At 50.5% G+C, this 15,637-nt stretch overlaps 1 long non-coding RNA gene across 1 annotated transcript in view; it reads left to right on the forward strand.

The window, feature by feature from the left end:
• The window catches only part of LOC144773724 (uncharacterized), a 113,725-nt gene that overhangs the window by 75,987 nt on the left and 22,101 nt on the right, over positions 1 to 15,637 (forward strand). The window contains exons 5-6 of the long non-coding RNA XR_013600056.1: positions 309 to 369; positions 475 to 559. This is a non-coding gene — a long non-coding RNA (uncharacterized LOC144773724). The remainder of the gene's footprint in view (positions 1 to 308; positions 370 to 474; positions 560 to 15,637) is intronic.

The raw sequence follows: 15,637 nt of genomic DNA on the forward strand, positions 1-15,637 counted from the left end.
GAGATCGAGAGCGATGTCTTATGGAGAGTTTTGTATTCCTAAATGCAATTGTAAATGGGTAGAATAAGTTTCAGATTTTTTCTAAATCAAGGAATTGTCACTTAAAACTATAATTTTGCGCATTCCATTTTCTATGTCACTTACTCTTTTACCCTCTTGATCTTGTTTCTTCACAACCTATTAGTGTTTTAAAATATTCAAGAAAAATATAGAAAAATAGCATTCTAATATAACAACAATTACACTCTTTGAATCACAAAAGCATTCATTGATTAAAGTCTTTAAACTCTTAAATCTTCTCTTTTCAGGAAACAGAATGTTCTTAGTCAAGATGCAAATAAAATGTCTTTGGTCTTTGATGTATGCCAGGTAAGTCTGTTTCTTTAGTTGCTGCTTGCTTGCGATGGGCGCCTGCATTAATATAGAATAAATCGTTCACTTAACTCTAGTAATGCATTGTTTCTTTCTTTGTAGCTTTGAAGGTGAAGATGAAGGTTCTCGTTGCTTCCGTCGCTCAGGGACGCCGCCTAATTGAAGGATCCTCCGGACAGCCAGACAGGTGAGTTTCCTCAGAACAAACAGGAAGGCAAAGCGTCTCAGTAAAGTCGGGTGTGGCTATTTATACTAGTGCCACACCCCAACGGCAGCTGACACATTGCGCACGTTTCCCTTCGTGCGTATGCGTCTTGAACTGTTCTTCTTTGCCGGTAACTGTGATTTAGAGAAAAGTAAGCTCTCGGGTCTTTGTGAAAACGTCTGTGGCTACAAATCAGTTTACAAATCATGAGTTTGCTTTTTGAACAGCTATACTTGTCCCAAATAACTAGTGATCAAAAGTATATCGCGAAACTCGCGAAACTGTAAAGTAAACAAAAGACAGAAAACGTGAGTGCATGTCAATTGATCACTCACAACATGTGCAATCGCACATACCTCTTGAAGCAATTCGAGGACCAACGGCCCAATTGTTTCACTTCCTCAGCACTCTGACCCCTGGCTGTAGCCTCAGTAGCAGCCCCTATCCTAAAGGAGTGGGTCCCAAAATCGCACGGGTCCATGCCCGCGTCAGCGATTGACAGTGCTAGCACCCTCTGAAACTGAAATCCCGTCAGTGGAGTGCCATCCTTGTGTCGGAGCAAACTCCCCCCCCATGCGGCCGCCCTTAGCGCCAAATAGTCTTCCACACACTTCAACGGGCAGATGGGGGACCCACGCTTGCGCTGTACGACCACACTGTTTCCCATATCCCCCTGGTCAGTCTTGGACCTGGCTATCACGATCACCATCGAATCACCCCTTATTTGGATGTGATCCCTGCACAAGCCTCCCTCCATATCTCTCTTGTTCCTTGCGACAAGTTCGCTCACCCTCATAGCCCCATGGAATGCCAATGTTAACGCTGCCCGGAACAAAACTGCTTCGAAATGGGAGGAACACGTCTCATCCAGCTTTGCTAAAAGCCGAGACAGTCTGTCTAAGCCAATCGGGTGCCTCGTATCTTGCTTGCAACCCTCAAGGCGCTGCCAGCCGCGAAGGGCTTTTTTCACCAAAAAGGAACCTGTAGGGTCTTTCATGCCGTGTACCTGGGCCATGAATGAAATGGCCGCCCTATGCCTACTGGCCGTTGCCGCTGATCGGCCCTCTCTGTGCAGCGCTACCAAGTACCCCCGGAAGGATTCCTCCTGACCCCAGTTCTGACTCTCTGTGGGACCCAAATATGTGCAATAGGAACGAAACGCTCCTTCGTATGCTTTCCTTGTCCTGGGGGCTAAACTCGCTGCCACGAGGTCTTGTAATCCGGGGCACCGATTAGCCATATTGTTTCGGGGAATGGTGCTGCCTCTAGGTCCGCTGTGGGTAGATAACCCCTGAATGCCTGCATATGTGAACGAGAGAGTGCATCAGCCGCATGATTCAGTACACCTGGCACATGTTTCGCCCTGAACTGTACATTCAATCTCATGCAAAGCAGCACAATTTCTTTCAACAATCTCAAGATCAATTTGCAGCGTGCTGCCTGTTGGTTAATGCACTCGACAACAGTCATATTATCAGACCAAAACACCACTGAGCGGTCCCTGAAGTCGTCAGACCATATCATCAGAGCAACCCAGATGGGGAATAACTCCAGGAACCCAATGTTACCTGTGAGACCGTTGGAGTGCCACCATGTTGGCCATGTTTGTGCCGACCATCGATTACCTAAGATGGCGCCAAAACCCACGCTCCCTGCTGAGTCGGTCCATAGACCTAGTTCATCTGAAGACTCTGGCGGGGAGTTCCACACGACTCGACCGTTGAAGTCCGCCAGAAATGCCAACCAAATACGCATATCCTGGCGAACCTCCCCTGACAGACTCGTACGGTGGTGACCCTCTTTGAGACCTACCATAGCTTGCGCGATAGAGCGCGAAAAGGGGCGGGCCATAGGCATCACCCTCAAGGCAAAATTAAGCTGGCCCACTGTTTGTTGTAACTGGTGCAGGGTCACTTTCTCCCCACTCAGGCATTGCATCAAGGAAGCCCGAAACTTGACCACTTTTTCCATCGGTAATCGGAAACACCCCTCCACAGAATCGAGTTCAATTCCCAGAAACTCCAGTGAAGTAGATGGTCCGACCGTCTTACCTGGTGCCAATGGGACTCCAAATTCACTCATGAGGATGCAGAAATCATACAGCGCCTGCGCGCAGTTCGTATCACCGGCTGCCCCTAAGAACAGGAAGTCATCCAGATAATGCATAACATGTCTATGCCCTGTAGCCTCGGTGAATGCCCATTCTAAAAAACAGCTAAACATTTCAAAATACGCACAAGAAATGGAGCAACCCATGGGCATGCATTTATCCATGTAATAACTTCCCTGAAATGCAAAACCTAGCAGGCGCTGATCCTGCGGGCGCACCGGAAGCAACCGGAACGCTGATTCGATATCAGATTTCGCCATCAGCGCCCCAGGGCCCAGGCGGTTCAACATGGCCACGGCATCGTCGAACGATGCATATCGTACTGAACAAACTTCTGGGTCAATGGCATCATTCACCGAGGAACCCCTAGGAGCAGAAAGGTTATGTATGAGTCTAAACTCCCCTGGGTCTTTCTTCGGGACAACCCCCAACGGGGAACAGATGAACTCAGCCACCGGCGGGCGACGAAAGGGCCCAGCCACTCGCCCTAAACTGACTTCTTTTGCTATTTTCTTTTCCGCCACGCCTGGGTTGTGCTGTACCGATAACTGGTTTCTACAAAAGGAGTTCCCCCGAAAATCCCCCGCCGGGATGTGGAAGCCATGTAAGAATCCCTTCCTCAACACCCCAGCGGATACATGATCAGGGTATTTGTTTAACCACGGAATCATAACCATGAGATCAACGGGTGTAGGCAATCGGTCACAAAAGTCTACCTCACTCCTGCTTAGACCCGCCTTTACCCCCCGTCCCGCTAATTTTTGATCTACATGCACTTTCCGGGTGTGAGGAATTCCCACAGCCGGCACACACATGCTTAAACTTGCATGTCCCCTGCGATCTGTTACAGTTGCCTCTATTGAAGCCCCAACAGACCCCCCCTTTTCCGCCATTCCCGCCAACTCTAGGCTGGTAGCCCCCACCTGTGCCTGCTCGAAAGGGCACCCCGGGCTTTTGGCGGACCACTCCGGACCCGCTCCCGCCTGGCGAGGACGTACCTGTCGCCCCTGGCAGGAGCTGCTTGTGCCATGACACCGAGTCCAAACAATCCCAAGACAAAGAAGCATCATATTCTTTTGCTTTACGGAATTTCATGTCATAGCCTTTCCATTCTTCCCCCTCATACTTTGAATAGAAATCCATAATGCGATTCTGATAGCAAATCAACTCAGTCATAACCTCGGCTTTACGTTCCCCCATCACTGCGGTAAATATAGAGAAGGCCTTAACCCAGTTCGTCACTGTCTCGTCCACCCTGAACTCGGCCATCTTGGCGCGCCAGACACTCGGGTGCCACAAATCTTTCTGCGTTTTAGCATACTCCAACTCGCGATGGTCAGTTAACAATGAAAACATGTTGACATACTTGTCTCCCCATATTAACTCTTTCGTGGCCATGGGAATGTGCTGTGCAACCTTTTCCCGCCTTGAGGGTATTGAGCCCTCCCCCGCCATCGGCAATGCGAGCTTACCCGGATCGGCCGTTGCTGCCGCCGTCTTTTCCTGACCAGCTGCTGGTACTCCAGGTGCCACCTGTGGGGGAACAAGAGGAACACTCGCCTTTGCGACATCTCTTGATTGCCGCAACTGCTTTATTAATACTCTGGCTTCTTCGGCCGAATCTCCCGGGGTCACTGTGCCCCCCACCTTTGTTTTGAGCCATGCCGTCAACTGTGCGGCCAATTCTGGGGGCATTTCATCATCCTCGGCCGAGGTGATCACCACCGGGATCGGCTGGCCTAAATCTGGTTTCTGAACCGGGTTATCAGCCGGTACGAGGGGGGCGATGGGGGGTACCTCTGGGACCGGGACCCCCCCCCGACACCGCCCTTTCTTTGACCCGCTTCCCTCTTACCCCGGGGACGACTCCCGGCAAGGCCGGGCCTATTACCTTTTTCGGCTGACCTGGGTCGCTCAATGCGGCCAATTGCTTCTTCACCTCCGCTAAACCTCTACCGAGCGATTGGACTTGTCCGAGCTTTCGGTCCATACAAGCCATCCGGTTCGACAACAGGCGTAACACCCTCTCCGTCTCGGAACCCTTTCCTGCTTTCTTGCTAGGCATGGTTTCGAGTCTTCCGCCCTTGGTCGATCCACGAGGTCCTGAAATCTGTGAGCCCTCGAAACTGAAAGAGAAAAAACAGGATTACCAAGTTCAAAATTGCTGCTTGTTCCGTCGAGGGCTCACGGGCAACGAGTGGGTGCAGCCTTCCGATCCGAGGAACAAGAGGACGCTCCTCTGGCTTCCCGCTCCTTTATTCTTCTGCGGGAGGGCGTGTACCCGTCACCGGTACGCCTACGGGGCGTGGTCGTCTTCCGTTGAGGTGTCTAGGACAACCCCTCTTGGGCGGGGGAAGGCGCGCCCCGGCTACGCCGCTTCGGGCATACCAGCCGGGCTACGCCCACCCCGCCCAGAATGGTTTCCCGGGAGGTTCAGGGCACCCATCCATACGTTCGGGGGGACCGAGTGGTCGCCCCTTTCCATTCTTCTTTGCCGGTAACTGTGATTTAGAGCAAAGTAAGCTCTCGGGTCTTTGTGAAAACGTCTGTGGCTACAAATCAGTTTACAAATCATGAGTTTGCTTTTTGAACAGCTATACTTGTCCCAAATAACTAGTGATCAAAAGTATATCCTATACAACTACGAAACCCTATCAGTATGTAATATCTGTCAACATCACAACACTACATTAATCACTGGAGTGCAGGATGCACGGGACAGCAGTGGGTTTTTAATGAGGGATAAGCTCCTTAAGGAGCATTGCTCCAACCTCTTGGATGGCGTAACGGTGTCATGACAGCCATACTGACCTGACCAGTGTCCCCACTGGCCAGGCCTACCCCTTACCTTTCTGTATATATTAGACACCCCTATAGAAGGCCCAAGGTACCCCCCTGGGCAGGGTGTAGTGTATGTGAAAGGTAGAGCATGTACTAGTGTGGGTGACATGCTCTGATAGTGAAATACTGCCAATTTCGTTTTTCACTATTGAAAGGCTATCTTGCCCATAGGCTAGAATGGGGAATGCTGTGTATAATGGTTACCTGCATATCTTACCGTAAGAGCAAGATAGAAAATTGAAGTCTGGTATCCCTGAACTCAGAATTTAATAACCCATCTTTTGGGAAATGTTTTTAAAATCCTGTGTTTGAAAACAGCACTTTTATAAAATGGCTGTTTTATTGTCTGACCTTTCTATGTGCTTCTGCCTGTTTGTGAATTGACTGTCTGGTTTGTGAGTGATAGGGGCTGGGGTGGCTCCAGGAGGCTGGGTGAGTCAGCACTAGGCTGAAAAGCTCCATCTGCATCTTGAGTCGTGGGAGGGGATAGCACTTGGGCCTGAAGAGGGCTGTGCCTGCCTTCCACAATGCCGGCTCCACCTCCTGCTGGGCGGCGGACGACCCTTCCCCTCTCTCTCAAAGGATGAAGGTGTCTACTGGCAGGAACTACCCAGAACTGGTTAGGATCGGGCTCAGGGCCCTCCTGCACAAAGGGATCAAACACTTTTTGGGGTACAACTACAGGACCCCAAACCCCTGCACTTTAGATCATCCTGGAATTAAGAAGGAACCTCTGCCAAGGAGAAAAGCTGGAAGACTGAAGAGGAAGGACTGCCCTGCTGTGTATCGTAGGCTGACCTGCAGTTGCTATTCTGCCAAGGAGAGGGGAAGGCCGTTGCTGTTGCAGTGTCCCCTGCTTGAAGAGATCTCCAAGGGCCTGAGGAGAGCTGGCGTCCTGTTAAGAAGTCCCAGGAACAAAAGGACTTCACCCCCCAGCTTGCCCCCTGAACTCTGCTGTGTGAGTTCTGACCTGCCTAGAGTGCTTGATCCAGTTGTGTGGCCTCTGGAGGTTGTTTGCTGCTGTTTGGGGAGCTGGACAAGAATAAAAGAAGAAGATTCGCAATTTTGCCCGCATCGTTCGCTTGCGGAGCGCTTGAAGAGATCTCCAAGGGCCTGAGGAGAGCTGGCGTCCTGTTAAGAAGTCCAAGTCCCAGGAACAAAAGGACTTCACCCCCCAGCTTGCCCCCTGAACTCTGCTGTGTGAGTTCTGACCTGCCTAGAGTGCTTGATCCAGTTGTGTGGCCTCTGGAGGTTGTTTGCTGCTGTTTGGGGAGCTGGACAAGAATAAAAGAAGAAGATCCACAATTTTGCCCGCATCGTTCGCTTGTGGAGCGCATTGTCGACAGTGCGAGAAGATTCTCGTTGTCGCAAAGATTGTCGCAGCGCCTGTTGCCGCTGCAAGACCCGACGCGTCAATCGTCATCGCCCCAGTGCGGGAAGATTCCTGTCACTGTGGATATCGTCATAGAGCCTGTCCTTGCTGTAAGATCCGTCCCACCACTTGCCTGCATACCGCATCCAGTCGCCGCGAACATCATCGCAGAGTCCAGTGCCAACACATTGAGGGGCCGAGACAGAGAGGATCAACGCTGCGCCACGCATCGCCACTGCATCGAAGATCTTTGCCACCCCGAAGATTGTTGCATCGTGCCTGTGCGAGACGCGCCCTACCGGAGAACCTGCAAACCGGAATCCATACAAGGTATCGCATCTCTCCCCATACAGACGGGATTCAACTCAACCCGCCCGTTGCGTGTAGCAGGGTCGTCACATCGCCTCCCCAGGGTCTCAGGAGTGCCGCATCGCTTGTTTTCTGACGCTGCAGTTGCCACTTGGAACTTTTGTCGCATCAACAGGTTGGATTATTTTGGTGCAAACCCTTGAACTCTTTTTAAAATCTTATTTTGGAACAGTGTATGTTGGATTTTTGTTGTTTTGGTCTTGTGTAGTCTAGATAAAAATACTTTTTTCTATACTGGTGTGGAGTCCATTTGTGGTGTTTTTACTGTGTTACTGTGAGTGTTGGTACAAATACTTTACACATTGCCTTTGATAAGCCTGTCTGCTCGTGCCAAGCTACCAAGGGGGTGAGCAGGGGTTATCCAAAGAGTGTATACCCCTCCTGACTAGAAGCAAGGGTCCCTATTTGGACATTGGTTCCTACCTCTGCCAACTAGAGACCCCCAGATCTAACAAATAGGCTCTGGGGAATGTCTTGACCCAGGGGAGGAGGTGAGACAGCAACAGGCTTGACTTGCATCTGGAGTGTAGCGGGGAGGAGTAGCCCCTGGAGGTGAAGAGGCCTGGGCTGCTGCCATAAAACAATGGTTCCACCTCCTGCTGAGTGATTGAGGATCCAGACCCCCACTATCAAAGGAAGAAGGTGTCACTGGCAGGCAGACACCCAGAACTGGTTTGGACAGGGTCAGTGCCCCGCTGAACACAAAGACTTCAAAGACATTTAGGCGTATAAGTATGAGATCTGAAACCCCTGAACGTTGGAATGATCAAGACTGAAAAGGACTGAAACTACTTTGTTGTCAAGAGGAACATCTGCCAAGGAAGAAGAACAGCTGAAGAGACTGAAGAGATGGACTGACCCTTGCTGTGAGTTCTGGGGCTGCCCTGCAGTTTACTGATTTAACTAAAGAGCGTCTAAGGGACTTTGCTGTGCAATGTGTCTCCCCTTCTTGAAAGGACTTTGCTGCATGCTGTGTCCTGAAGTAACTTGTCCCCAAGGGCCGAGGAGAGCTGACTCCCTTTTGTGGAAACTCTCAGCGACGTGGGTTTCGTGCAGCCTGAGACCTTCATGAGGATTGCCCTCTGATCATGTGCACTCGGAGTCCAAGTGAGCCTCGCGGAGCTGTGTGTGTGCGCGCTTCGTGCAGCCTGAGACCTTCATGAGGATTGCCCTCTGATCGTGTGCACTCGGAGTCCAAGTGAGTCTCAGCGACACTGTGTGCGTGTGCTTCGTGCAGCGTGAGACCATCGAGGGGATTGTCCTGTGATCGTGTGCACCCAGAGCTCAAGTGAGTCTCAGCGATGCTGTGTGCATGTGCCATCCTGCAGCCTGAGACCTTCGAGAGAAATTGCCCGTGACTGTGTGAGCGGAGCAGTCTTGTTCTCTTCTTCGATTGACAGCGTGACCAGAAATGCTGCGATCATCATTGTCATCGGCCCGGACCGGCATCCCCAGAGGAGCTGTGAAAATTCACCGCCGCCGGCCCAAGCCTGCCTTTGCCAAGGAGAGACCTCGAACCATCACCGTTGGGGGTCTGAGTTCCACTGGCCAGTATCAACAAAGTCGCATCGGAGGCCCAAGCAGCGAGGAGAGGAGAGTGAGATTGTACCCCCCAGGTAACGCTCAGCGAGCGTGTGCGTGTCACCGCCCGGGGTGGCGTGTGGGCTACTAGAGAAACACTCTCGGCATTTCCCATCTTTGCAGTTCGTGCCTTCACTCAAGTCCGTATCACAGCCCGTACTTGCCAAGGAGTGGCAGTACCAGGGCCGGAGTGTGGGGCTGCACTTTGTTTTCCATCAAAACCGTGATGGGAACATATTTTGTCAGTAGCTGACCACGAGTCAGTAAGAATGGCATAGAGACCGTCCACAGCACGACGATCGGTGCCGGGGTACATTAGTTTTGCATTACGAACTGCCTGATTGTTACATTACAAATTGCATTATTTTTGCATTACGAACTGCCTGATTGTTGCATTACGAATTGCATTATTTTTGCATTACGAACTGCCTGATTGTGGCATTACGAATTGCATTATTCCTACAAGGGCTTGCTGGCCTAATACCCGGCAGGGTGAAATATTACAAATACGCATATGTTGGATTTTATCATGTGGTCTCATCGTATATCTTTACATATAATTGTTTTTTATGAAACTCGTGTGGAGTCCATTTGTGATGTTATCACTGGGTCACTGAGAGCGTGGTTGCAAATACTTTACACATGCCTTCGAGATAAGCCTGGCTGCTCTTGCCAAGCTACCGAGGGGGTTAGCTGTGTCTATCTGAGAAGGTGTCCTTCCTTTCCCAGACTTAGAAGCAAGGGTCCCTATTTGGACTAAGGTACCTACCTCAGCCAACTAGAGACCCCCTGTTCCAACAGCAACAAACTCGTCCTGGATGTCAGGGGTGCCCGTGAGGATCTGCCCAGCTGAGGTGCTAATACTGGTGATGTAAGCCCTCCTGGCTGGAGGGTTTAGAAGCTGCACCAACATACGCTCAGGCCTGTCGCCCTCCCCTGCCTTACTGTGGCATATTTACTTAGAAAAAGGATCTCACGTGCCGCTGCCTCCCTAAACTCCGTATAAGCAACAGCCGATGACGGAGCCGAGACGGATCCAGTTGCTCCACCATTTCCCTGTCCAGTGTATCTAATTGTTGTTCTATACAAGCTAGCGTTCCTCTCCTGGCCTTAAGCACCCCAGAATGCTTGGAGATGCAGACTCCTCGCATGTAGGCCTTAAAGGTCTCCCAGAGAATGGCCCATGTCTGCATAGACCCCTTGTTTAGTGTCGAACCCTGCCAGGAGATGGATCCCTGCTCCCTCGCCAGCCTGAGCACTGTGTTTCTATCCCTGAAGTTGAGAACTCGGGTAATGATAGGTCTCGGTGGACATCCCGGATTGGGAAGAGGGCCAAGAGATCGGTGAGCTAGCTCAACAAGGAAAGTGGGGGTGAAGGCCTCCTTACCAAATACGTCCATGAGCAAGGTTTCCACAAGTATGTTCATGCTTCCTGTATTGGAGGACTCCGGGACAACCAAAATTTGCACATTGGTGCGGCGACTGCGTGCCTCCAAGTCCTCGTTCTTTATGGCAACATGTTATGTTATGTTGCATGGGCATTTGTATAGCGCACGTACACCAACAGGTTTCTTGGCGCTGTAGAAGTGATAGAAGAGTGCAGCTTTAAGCCTGAGACAACTAATTATAGGCCACGGTGAAAAGCCAGGTCTTTCGCTGTTTTCTGAACCAGAGATAGTCTCCCTCAAGCCTGAGGGAAGCAGGGAATGCATTCCTGATCTTGGGACCCAAGAAGGAAAACTTAGTCCTGCCGACCCATTTGCAACAGATTCTAATCACCGACAGAAGGTTCTGGTGCGAGGATCTCAGATTCCGCTTGGGTAGATGTTGATTAATCGGAGAGACAATGAATGTTGGGCCGGTGTCATGGATAGCTTTGAAGAGTATACAACCAGCTTTGAACAAGGCTCGTTGCTCCACTGGGAGCCAGTGGAGGTCTCTAAGCAGGGGGATAATATGGCACCGCCTGTGCTTGAGAGAGATGATCCTTGCCGCTTGGTTTTGAATCATCTGCAAGCGATGTCTCTGGAATCGTGGGAGTCCAATGTAGAGGACATTCCCATAATCGATTTTGGAAAGGATTAGAGCTATAGCGATTTGAGTGATGGTCTCTTTACTGAAAAAACGTCTGATTTTGCGCAATTGGAAAAGGCATACCGATTTCACTGAGCTAATCTGGGTGGTCATGGAGAGGTCAGCATCAATATGAAGACCTAGACTTTTTATTGCAGATTTAGGAGTGGGTGCCATACCTAGATCAGGGGGCCAATAGGAGGGGGTCCAATAGTCAGGTTTGCTGTGGGGAACAATGGTCTCGTTTTTTTCTGAATTCAACTTTAGCTGATTTTCATTCATCCACATTTTGACATACAGCATAGCCCTCTTGGCAAAGTCCTTAGATTCTGTAGAATTGTCAAGGGTTAAAATAAGCTGCATGTCGTCTGCGTAGTTGAAGATTTTTACACCCATCTGACGTAGACCTGAGATCAGGGGGCGTATATAGATATTAAACAGAATTGGCGAAAGGGAGGAGCCCTGAGAAACGCCACAGCTCAGGTCTACCATTCTAGATTTGAAGGGTGATAGCCACACTGACTGTTTACGGGTCTCCAAAAATGAGCCAAACCAGGCTAATGCAGAGCCCCCGTGACCCACTGTGGCAATGCGCTCCAACAAAATTTTGTGGTTCACGCTGTCAAACGCCGCAGACAGGTCAAGGAGGATCATGGCCTGAGTGTGATCCATGTCGGCCTGTCCCTTGAGGTCATCTAGTACTGATAGAACCACTGCTTCGGTGGAATATGCGGGACAAAAGCCTGCCTGATGGTTGTCCAGGAATTTAGTGGTTTCCAGAAAAGAGCTGAGGCAAGTGGCCACATGGGTCTCCAATACTTTTGCCAGGAATGGAAGAAGAGAAATCGGTCTGTAATTCTCCAATTTATTGGGGTCCACACCTTGCTTTTTTTGAAGGGGAACTACCACTGCTTCTTTAAAAGCAAGTGGTACAATGTCAAGAGACAAAGAGTGGTTCAGAAATTTGAAAAAGATCTCAGGGAAGGACCGATAAATTACTTTTGAGACGTAAATTGGACAGTCCTCCTTAGGTGAGCCTGATTTGATCTAAACTACGAGGTCCAAGAAACATTTCTTAACCATCAAGGGTAGGGAGTTAAGAACACAATGATTGGGGATGTCTATGTTAATTTTGGAGCCACAGTTGGTAGGGGCAATGGATTTTTAAATTTTCTTTATTTTATCTAAAAAAAAAAAAGGAGTTCAGGTCATTGCAAATTACCTGACTAGGCAAAAAGGAAGGGGTCACACGGCTTGGGTTAGAGAGTTCTTTTACTATCTTGAAGATTTCTTTTGAACCATTTTTGGAATCGAGTGCCCTGTTCGTGAAGAAGGCTCTCTTAGCCTCTAGTATAGCCTTCTTATACTGATGAAGATTGGTGGTGAAATCAAGTTTGTCTTGCGCTTTGTAGGTTTTCCTCCACTTATGCTCGGCTTGGCGTACTTGGAGTTAAATGGTTTTAAGATTTTCGTTAAACCATTTGGCGGCTTCATGCTGCCTAGGGCAGTAGGTTTTGGTCGGTAAAGGAGCATGGAGAATAAAGGCCTTCCTTTGCCAGTCGGCGATCTCGCTCTCCCAGTTAACTGGGTTACCTTCTGATACCGGCTGCTTCCTAGACAGAGTTTCCACTAGTTCACCCAGCTAAACCCTATTCCAGTTTCTAAAAGTGCTTTTTCAATGAAAGGAGTTAGGACTCGGCGCGGGAGCAAGCAAATTAAAACTGATAATTTAGTGGTCAGACCAAGCGCAGGATTGTACTGCCAGGTTGGTCAAGTTGACATTGATTGACCACATTTAATCGAGGGTATGCCCTTAATGTGGGTGGGGGTGTCAATGTGCTGAGTAAGATTTAGACAAGTAAGGGACTCGGAAAGCTCCCTGGAAGATTTTCCCTCGCCAATCTCATTGGCCCAGTAGTTCAAGTTGCCTATAATCACTACTTTGTCATAGTCAGTGATCAGAGACGCAATGTAGTTAGCAAAGGTTTTGGGAAAGTCAGGCATTGTAGCGGGAGGTCTGTATAAAATCGCATAGAACAGCGTGCTACTCTGTAGATTGAGTTTAAATACAAGAAAGTCTACTGACAGGATTTCCAGATGGGGCAAAGCAGCGGCAGAGAGTTATTTTTTTAGAATTGCGGGCACTCCTCCCCCTCTCTTTCCTAACTGCCTGTCTGCATATATGATATAATAGTTATATCTTTTCCATGCGAGCCAATCGCTTGGTGGATTGGGCCGCACCATCATCAAGGTCTGAAACCATGCCCTCCCCTGTATCTAATCGCTTCTCATGTGTGTCTAGTTTGGCTCCCATAGTGTCTAATCTCTGTTCGAGTGCATCAAATTGACCATCTAGGGCTTTTGAAGCCTGACTGCAGGTCCAGGAGCAGAGCATTCAGACCAGTAGGGGTATCACCGGAAGAGGACCCATCTGAACCCCCCTCAGCCATGCTGCTCTGAGGCTCCACTGGCTTTTCAGCCGATTTTCTAAATGGTAGTAGCCTTTGCTTTGCTTCTTTACGACCCATGCCTCCTCTTATAAAGCTGAGCAGTGGTCAGTCCGCCCCAGGACCAGGAGAAAAAAATATGGAGGCTGGCAATTGCAGTCTACACAATATGGCGTCCAAACCGGATATGGTCTAGGGATCACGCAATGACAATCCCAACGTGGCCGAGGGCTGCACACTCACAAACCCTGCAGGAGTAACCAACTAGATTGGCCTCTGCTACCGAGAAGCTGCAGATCGTACTCACGATGTTGAGGGGACCACATTGGCAGCAAAGGCCTAGGGCAGGATGAATAGTGGCAGGCAGGCTGTGTTGATCCGTGTGCCGCACTTTGCAGTTCGCCGACTGCTAGGCATAGCAGAAATCGGCACCCCCCTCAGTCAGGCGAGCACAACCCCGAACGCCCCCCCCCCCCGACCGGCCCAATCAGCCGGATGGCTGGCCCCCAGACTCACACTCGCCGCAGGGCCTCCGGGAGCAGCGTGGGCCAGTCAGCCGGTGTAATAAAGGCTGGAGGGACAACGGATAGGGGGATCCGGGCCCAGGGTGCGCTCCCAGTGTAGCGCCCCTTTAAGGCTTGAAGTTGAAATACTACCTACAGATGCTCAAGCTCTTTGATAACCTGGGCATACTGATCCAGCACTGTGCCACCCTCTTACCATTGATTATTCAATGGATCTTTTCCTTGTCAAATGAGAATTTAAAGGAGTTAGCATTAGTCAAACACATCTAATTAACAGTTTAACTCATTCGGCTACATAATAGGAACTAAGAATCAGTGAATGAAGTTGAAAAGTTTTATTACACGCTTACAGTCAGGATAATGTAAATTAATCTCAATACCATGCTGTAAGGATACAGGACAACAACGGGACAGACAAACCTCCTAAAGAAGTTCAGGCGCATCAGCATGAGGCGAACAAGAAGTTCAGTCACACCAATAAAAACAAGCATTTACAATGCAATGGTTTTGCCTTTTTGTTAAAGTTAGAGCTATTGGCATTGCTCTTGACATTATTTTTATTTATGTTTTTTTTTAACATAAATAAATGGCATTGTCATTTACAATGCCACTAGCTTTATCTCTCGCAAATGACACACACAAACACACACAGAGCCCCCCCACACAGAGCCCCCCACACACACAGCCACACAGAGCCCCCACACACACAGCCACACAAAGCCCCCCACACACACAGCCACACAGAGCCCCCCACACACACAGCCACACAAAGCCCTCCACACACCCACACAGAGCCTTCCACACACACCCACACAGCACAAGCAGGCAACAGGGGCACACGGAGGCACAAGCAGGCAACAGGGGCACACGGAGGCACAAGCAGGCAACAGGGGCACACGGAGGCACAAGCAGGCGACAGGGGCACACGGAGGCACAAGCAGGCGACAGGGGCACGAAAACTGAGGCACAAGCAGGCGACAGGGGCACGAAAACGGAGGCACAAGCAGGCAACAGGGGCACGAAAACGGAGGCACAAGCAGGCAACAGGGGCACACGGAGGCACAAGCAGGCAACAAGGGCACACGGAGGCACAAGCAGGCAACAGGGTCACGAAAACAAGCACAAGCAGGCAAAAGGGTCACAAGCAGGAATTGTAATTTAGACGGGGCTGAAGAGAACGGTCAGTAGGGAAGTAGTGCGGCTGGTGCAGTGGTACCAGGCCGAAAGGTGAGAGGGGCTGTCTGCACCTCAGTTTGGACAGTTTCCACTACCTAACAGGGATTGGTGTGAGGGGGGCGTACTTCTTGCTTGCTTTAGGGCTGTTACTTCGGGGACGCAGTGCACGCTCTTGCCTGCTGCCTGCTGCCGCCGGGACACGACAACAGGCAGGGAGAGGACAGGCTGGGAGAGGGCAGGGAGGGGACAGGCTGGGAGAGGGCAGGCTGGGAGAGGGCAGGGAGGGGACAGGCTGGGAGAGGGCAGGTTGGGAGAGGGCAGGCTGGAAGTGGACAAGCTGGGAGAGGACAGGCTGGGAAAGGTCATGGAGGGGACAGGCTGGGAGAGGGCAGGCTGGAAGTGGACAGGCTGGAAGAGGACAGGCTGGGAAAGGGCAGGGAGGGGACAGGCTGGGAGGGGACAGGCTGGGAGAGGGCAGGCTGGGAGTGGGCAGGCCGGAAGAGGACAGGCTGCGAGAGGACAGGCTGCGAGAGGACAGGCTGCGAGAGGGCAGGCTGCGAGTGGGCA

The sequence above is a fragment of the Lissotriton helveticus genome, chromosome 8 (genome assembly GCF_964261635.1).
Source record: "Lissotriton helveticus chromosome 8, aLisHel1.1, whole genome shotgun sequence".
NCBI classification, from domain to species: Eukaryota; Metazoa; Chordata; class Amphibia; order Caudata; family Salamandridae; genus Lissotriton; species Lissotriton helveticus.